We start from the raw sequence: 6,408 nt of genomic DNA, 5'->3' as shown, positions 1-6,408 counted from the left end.
GCCTGGTTACTGACACACATAACTTCTCTACTGAAGATTCCGTTCCCTCAGCCCCACCAGGGGCTGGACCATCTCCCAACAACAGATACAAAATAAGTTCTGTTTGTTCTTGTGCTGCGTGCGGAATCAATAGTATTATTACTGCTCAGATAGGGCCCCTCATTTATGGGGTGCTTCCCTTTCCAACTTACCCCACCCATTTCCCTGAGTGGGCGCAGCATGCTCCGCCGTGGCCAAGAGGCATGAAAACTCACCTAGATTTACACTTGGTTGCTGGAAGCCCTTCACCATAAATAACAGATAATTGTTATTTATGTGACTGTGGTCACCTTTCATTTTACTAACAGATGCAAAAGCTTTGGAAGAAACAGCCAGTTAGTACTGTTGCATCTTGACTCTTCAACTGTAAAACTCAGCTTTTTATATTTACCCACATCTTATTGCCAGCATTTAGTTCAGTTAGATCAGCTACCCTTGACTAGTCTACAAACAACAAAAAACAACCCCCAATAACCTTGGTCAATTATAAACTGACCTCTAAACTAACAGCCTCTGAATTTTTTTTTACATTAAATGTCTTAGCATCTTTTTAAGAATTTTTTTTATTGATTTCAGAGAGGAAGGGAGAGATAGAAACATCAATGATGAGAGGGAATCATTGATTGGCTGCCTCCTGCACATTGGACCGAGCCCGCAACCCAGGCATGTACCCCCGACCAGAATCGAACCTGGGACCCTTCAGTCCGCAGGCAGACGCTCTACCCACTGAGCCTAACCCACTAGGGCTGTCTTAGAATCTTTTTACAAATCGAGTGTCAGTGGAACATGGCTTAGGTTTTAACAAAAATTGCAGGAGGTAGTATTTAAGAACAACGAAATTCCCCTGCGGGTAAAAAAGCTTATTTGCATAACTTGTATACTCTACCTCCCATGAGGCACCAAACAAAAATAAATTTTCCGATACATTCAATGTTGTACTCTACAACACTATTTTTAGTGGCCAAAAAAACTCCCTCTGAATTCATGAAAAAATAAATATCATCCTGCATGTCTTATCATTGTTTAGAAAAGATATTGAATCAATATTTCATAGATCAAATCTGTTGTATCACTGAACTAGTCTAATAATAATTGCGCAATTGTTTATAAATTGAGATTTGCCTGAGAAAAACAACTATATCCAGGTTTTTTTTTAAGTTCTGTTTTAGGCACTTTGGAGTGCAATTTTTTTTTAAATATATTTTATTGATTTTTTTTACAGAAAGGAAGGGAGAGGGACAGAGAGTTAGAAACATCGATGAGAGAGAAACATTGACCAGCCGCCTCCTGCACATGTCCCACCGGGGATGTGCCCGCAACCAAGGTACATGCCCTCGACCGGAATCGAACCCAGGGCCCCTCAGTCCGCAGGCCGACGCTCTATCCACTGAGCCAAACCGGTGCTGGCTGGAGTGCAATTTTGCAGCATCTAGTAAAATGGACAATATGGACACTGTATGACCCAGCAGCCCCACCACAGGAGATGTGCCCTTTTGCACTTGTTGGTTCGAGGTCTCCATTGCCGTCTTAAAAAGGTCTCAGGACACCAAAGAGATTTTGCTCATGCAGAAGATATCTCTTGATATTTAGCTTATGGGAAATTAAAACCAAGAAAAAATTTAAATACTTATTAGTTATTTAAAATAATAAATCATGTTAATATAAATAACATATTCATTAAAATAATAATGTTTACCACTTGTTACCCAAACAAAACCATTAGTAAGGAGCATGCATGGCATGATGTTAGATTTTTGCGAATCTCTGTAATCACGAACCTAATCAAAGGCACCCAGATGCTCACGTCTGTTTCTGTAGTAAATCTGTTGCAAGGTAAACTCCACGTGGCCTCTGGAAAGCCCTACTGTACATTCAGGAGAGAGGAAGCGTGAAGAAGGGCAAATAACATCAGGATTATTATGAAAATAGTTTTGATCTCATGGCCAGACCACACTTTGAGAACCACAGCCCAAGAGAAACTCAAGCACATGCACAGTGATGCTCTTTGTAGTATTGTTGGTTATGATGAGAAAGTGGAACCACCGCCCATCTTACAGTCCATCCACAGGGGACTACAAGATCCATGCATGCCCGACTGGTGTGGCTCAGCGGTTGAGTGTCGACCTATGAACCAGGAGGTCCCGGGTTCAGTTCCCAGTCAGGGCACATGTCCAGGCTCGATCCCCAACGTGGGGTGTGCAGGAGGCAGTCATCAATGATTCTCTCTCTCTCTCATGATGTTTCTCTCTCTCTCCCTTCCTCTCTAAAATCATTAAAAATATTTTTTAAAGATCCATGCAGGCAGAAGAAAGTCAATAAATAGCACATGAAGACTTCCAAAAAAAAACACAAACAAACAAAAAAAGAAAAAGAAAAAGAAAAGATACTCATTTCTTCAAGCTTCACCCTTTTTTCAGAAAATAAAATTGAATTCCTGAAAGGTAAAAAAAAAAAAAAAAAGATCCATGCAGGCTGCACTATTGTTGCTTTGCTCACTGCATATTTCCAGTTCTTAGCACATGTTAGTATGTGGTGGGTACTCCATAAGTATTTGTGGAAGGAGGGAAGCGAGAGAGGCAGCAGGGAAAAAATATAAATATTATTCTGCAACTTCCTTTAAAAATTAACTCTATCTTGTGAACATCTTTTCACAGATGTAAACATTTAGCTCACACGGTAAAAATTTCCATGAGATTCTTGTATAACTAATAAGCTTATTTTTCTATTGTCTAAAAGTAAAGGTGTATTTCAGATTTTTTAATCTGTCAATTACCACAAGCTACAAAACACTGCCATCTATTGGTGCCTTAAGATGACCACACATTATGGGCAGAGTGATCCTTGTTAACAAATTTTGCCCATATTTTGTTTGGGGGTATTCTGTAATTCAGACCAAAAATAAATAAATCAATTATTTAAAGGTCTTTCTAAAAATAATACAACTGATGTAGATCTCTTTGGTACCCCTGTAATTTTCATGTACACTGAAGGATTTTCTTAAGATAATTTAGGTAAAATTTATCATTTCTCAGATCATACTGCAAAACCAATGGTTAAAACAAACTACTAGATTATTTTGTTCATGTAAATATCTTTCTCTCCTCTTTTTTAAAAATATTTTTTTATTGATTTCAGAGAGGAAGGGAGAGGGAGAGAGAGATAGAAACATCAATGATGAAAGAGAATCATTAATCACTGCCTTCTGCACGCCCCACACTAAGGATCAAGCCCACAATCCAGGCATGTGCCCTGAATCAAACCATGACCTCCTGCTTCATAGGTTGACGCTCAACCACTGACCCACGCCAGCAGGGTCTCTCCTCTTTTCTTGACTTTGCATGGTCTCTCATTTACATGGTGAGAGAATTTAAAAAGCGCAGGCAGAAAAAAAAAGCAAAGTATAGTAACTGCTCAGTAACTGTTGTTAAAAAAAAACACATTCATAGCCTTTTTTAAATGCCTTTTTTTTGTTGTTGTTGTTCAATGATATATCCTCCATGCCTAATACATATGAAGAGTCCAATAAATATTGTAGAAGGAAGGAGGGGAGAGAAGGAGAGACGATGGAAGGGAAGAAAAAAGGCTGATTGTGTTTTTAAAAGATAGAAGGTTATGATCTTAGAGTGCCTTTTATCTCTGTGATTCAGGAACATTAATAACTATTATGAAAGAGGCCATGGATTATTAAGAAGCTTTCAAAGGCAACCTAAAACCATTACTCTGACAATGAAGGGAATCAAGTTTCCTCACCCTTTATCACAATCAAGCAGGCCTGCCCTAAACATGACTCTTGGGGCCCTCAATTTTCAAATACCCATTATCTACGTCTCCACATTTATGAGTCTGGATAGGGAAAATTCATCAAGACATGAAAATATTCACCCATCAACTTCCAATTAGTCCCCTTGCAAAAATCCCTCCCCACTTAATATTCATGTCCGTCCCCACCTCTCTAGTTAGCATCTTGTCCCTCCGGTGATGTAAACATTGTCTAATAAAATAAAAGTACTGTGCAATGAAAATCTATTTCAAAGTAAAACTGCAAATCTTGCAACAAAAGGAGAAGGGTTTCCACACAAGTACATAAAAGTGATGGGGGAAATTACTTGAATAACAAGCAAAGCCACTGACGAATAAGAACATGGCAGAGGGAATTGATACATAATAATGACAGATGCTTCACATTCCTGTTTAGCCATTGCTACACAACCCATTTACTGGCTTAAAACAACAATCATTTCATTATCTCGCACAGTTTCTATGGTCAGGAATTCCCAGGGGCCTGGGCTAGGCAGCTCTGGCTTGGAGTCTCTTGTGCAGTTGCAGTGGAATGAGGGTTCCCCCTCCTCACTCTCAGGTACCCAGGCCCATTTAACCCCTAACAGGTCTCTGTCGCCCTTGGGATTGGGCCAAAAAGCCTACTGATGGTTTTCCAAATGTTCTATGGCCCGATCTTTCCAAGCTCATCTCATGCTACCCTGCATACTTCTTGTTGACCACCTACACTGGTCTTCAGTTTCTCAGATGACTTGCCAGCTGCCACAGGACCTGGCACATGTAATTCCTGCTGCCGGTAACTCTCTTCCCTTATAGCCTCTCATAGTAGACATCTGCTACTTTGCCTGTCCAAGGAGTTGTCTCATTTTTCTGGTAAAAATAATGACAGACAAACAAAAATATCTTTTCTTGCCATCACTTTAGGGGCCTTGTAGTAAAGGCTCCCTTCCCACATTCCAACATGTAAATCCAGCTGGCCAATCAAAGTACCTCATCCCCCCGAAAAAGGGATTGGTCCAGGGTTGGACATGTAATCCAAGCAGAAGCTACAGATGCACTCCCTCAGTAATCCTGGGCACTGGAACATATCTCTGTGTGGGGAAAAGAAATCTATGAAGTCAACACAGAGAAAAGCAAGACTGAGAGATAGAGAGAAGAAAGGAGTCCTGATGACAGTGTTTAAATCCCTGAATTCTGGCCTTTCCTGAAGCCAGTCTACCCCCTTGACTTCTCTGTTATATGAGACAAGTTATGCTCAAGTTAGAGTTGGGTTTCTACTACTTCATTGTCCTTCATCTTAGATCAAAATCTTCTAGGCTCTTAGTGTGCTCTCCAGTCACCACAGTTATCGTTTCTGATTTCTTCATGGAATTGTTTAAATTCCTCCCCCTCAAGTTCCATGAGAGGGCCTGAGGTTTTGCTCAACATTCATTGCATCACCAGTGCCTGGCACTCCATTTGTAGAACAAATGAATTACATAACAATTTCACGCTTCTGACAGGGCAGCATATTAAGCCCAGAAGAGATCACAGAGTTCTTTATTTTTAAACACTCAACACACACACACACACACACACACACACACACACACACAAAACACAAAAAACTAAAAAGCCAAAATAAATCACTCTTTTTAAAACATTTTTATTTATTGATTTGAGAGAGAGAAACATCAATTTGTTGTTCCACTTATTTATGCATTCATTAGTGGTTGCTTCTTGTATGTGCCCTAACCGGGGATCACAATCTTGACGGATCAGGGCCAAAATAAATCACTCTCCACATGACTATATCTTTCTCAACAAAAATGTAGCTACTATTGTTCCCTGGAGCTCCGTTTTCATTCTTCCTCTGGTTTAAGTGTATCTTGGTTCTTAAAACAAAACAAAAATTAAAACCAGAAACCTTTGTTTTATTATTTTAAAGTAAAGTAAGAAATAGAGAAAATGTTCATAGTTACATTTTTTTCTGGGGGGGGGGGGGGGAGCAAATGGAGAGAGGTCCAGCCCTACCAGATTTTAAAACATACTGTATTTAAAAGCTCACGATAATTATAACAGTTTACTATCAGAGAAGAGACAAATAGATAAGTGAACACATTGGGCCAATTAACTGAGTGAGGGAAGTGTAACTGATTAGCTCAATTTGGGGCCATTCCCACCCTGGCCAATCAACAGTCAACAAACAAGGGAGCAAACTCAGTAAGAGTAAGGATGGGAGAATTCCTCTGGAAATGAAATTGCTGTGTGTCCCAACAAGAGATGTCTCAGCTTGGGCTCTTCCAAAAGCCAAGAATAAAGGGGGGTGGGGGGGTGGAAGAGTGTAAAGGGGTGATAAATGGTGACGGAAGGAGACTTGACTGTGGGTGGTGAACACACAATACAATATACAGATGATGTATTATAGACTTTTACACCTGAAACCTGTATAATTTTATTAACCATTGTCATCCCAATAAATTCAATAAATAACACAAAATAGATAACTGAACAAAAACATACTCAAAATACATAACCAAACACATGTAAATTTAGTTAATGATAAAAACAGCATTTAAAACCCGTGCCGACAAGGAGGATGACCCATTAAAT

Source organism: Myotis daubentonii, chromosome 16 (genome assembly GCF_963259705.1).
Source record: "Myotis daubentonii chromosome 16, mMyoDau2.1, whole genome shotgun sequence".
NCBI lineage: Eukaryota > Metazoa > Chordata > Mammalia > Chiroptera > Vespertilionidae > Myotis > Myotis daubentonii.
The sequence above is the reverse complement of the archived record's forward strand: the minus strand, read 5'-3'. Positions refer to the sequence as shown.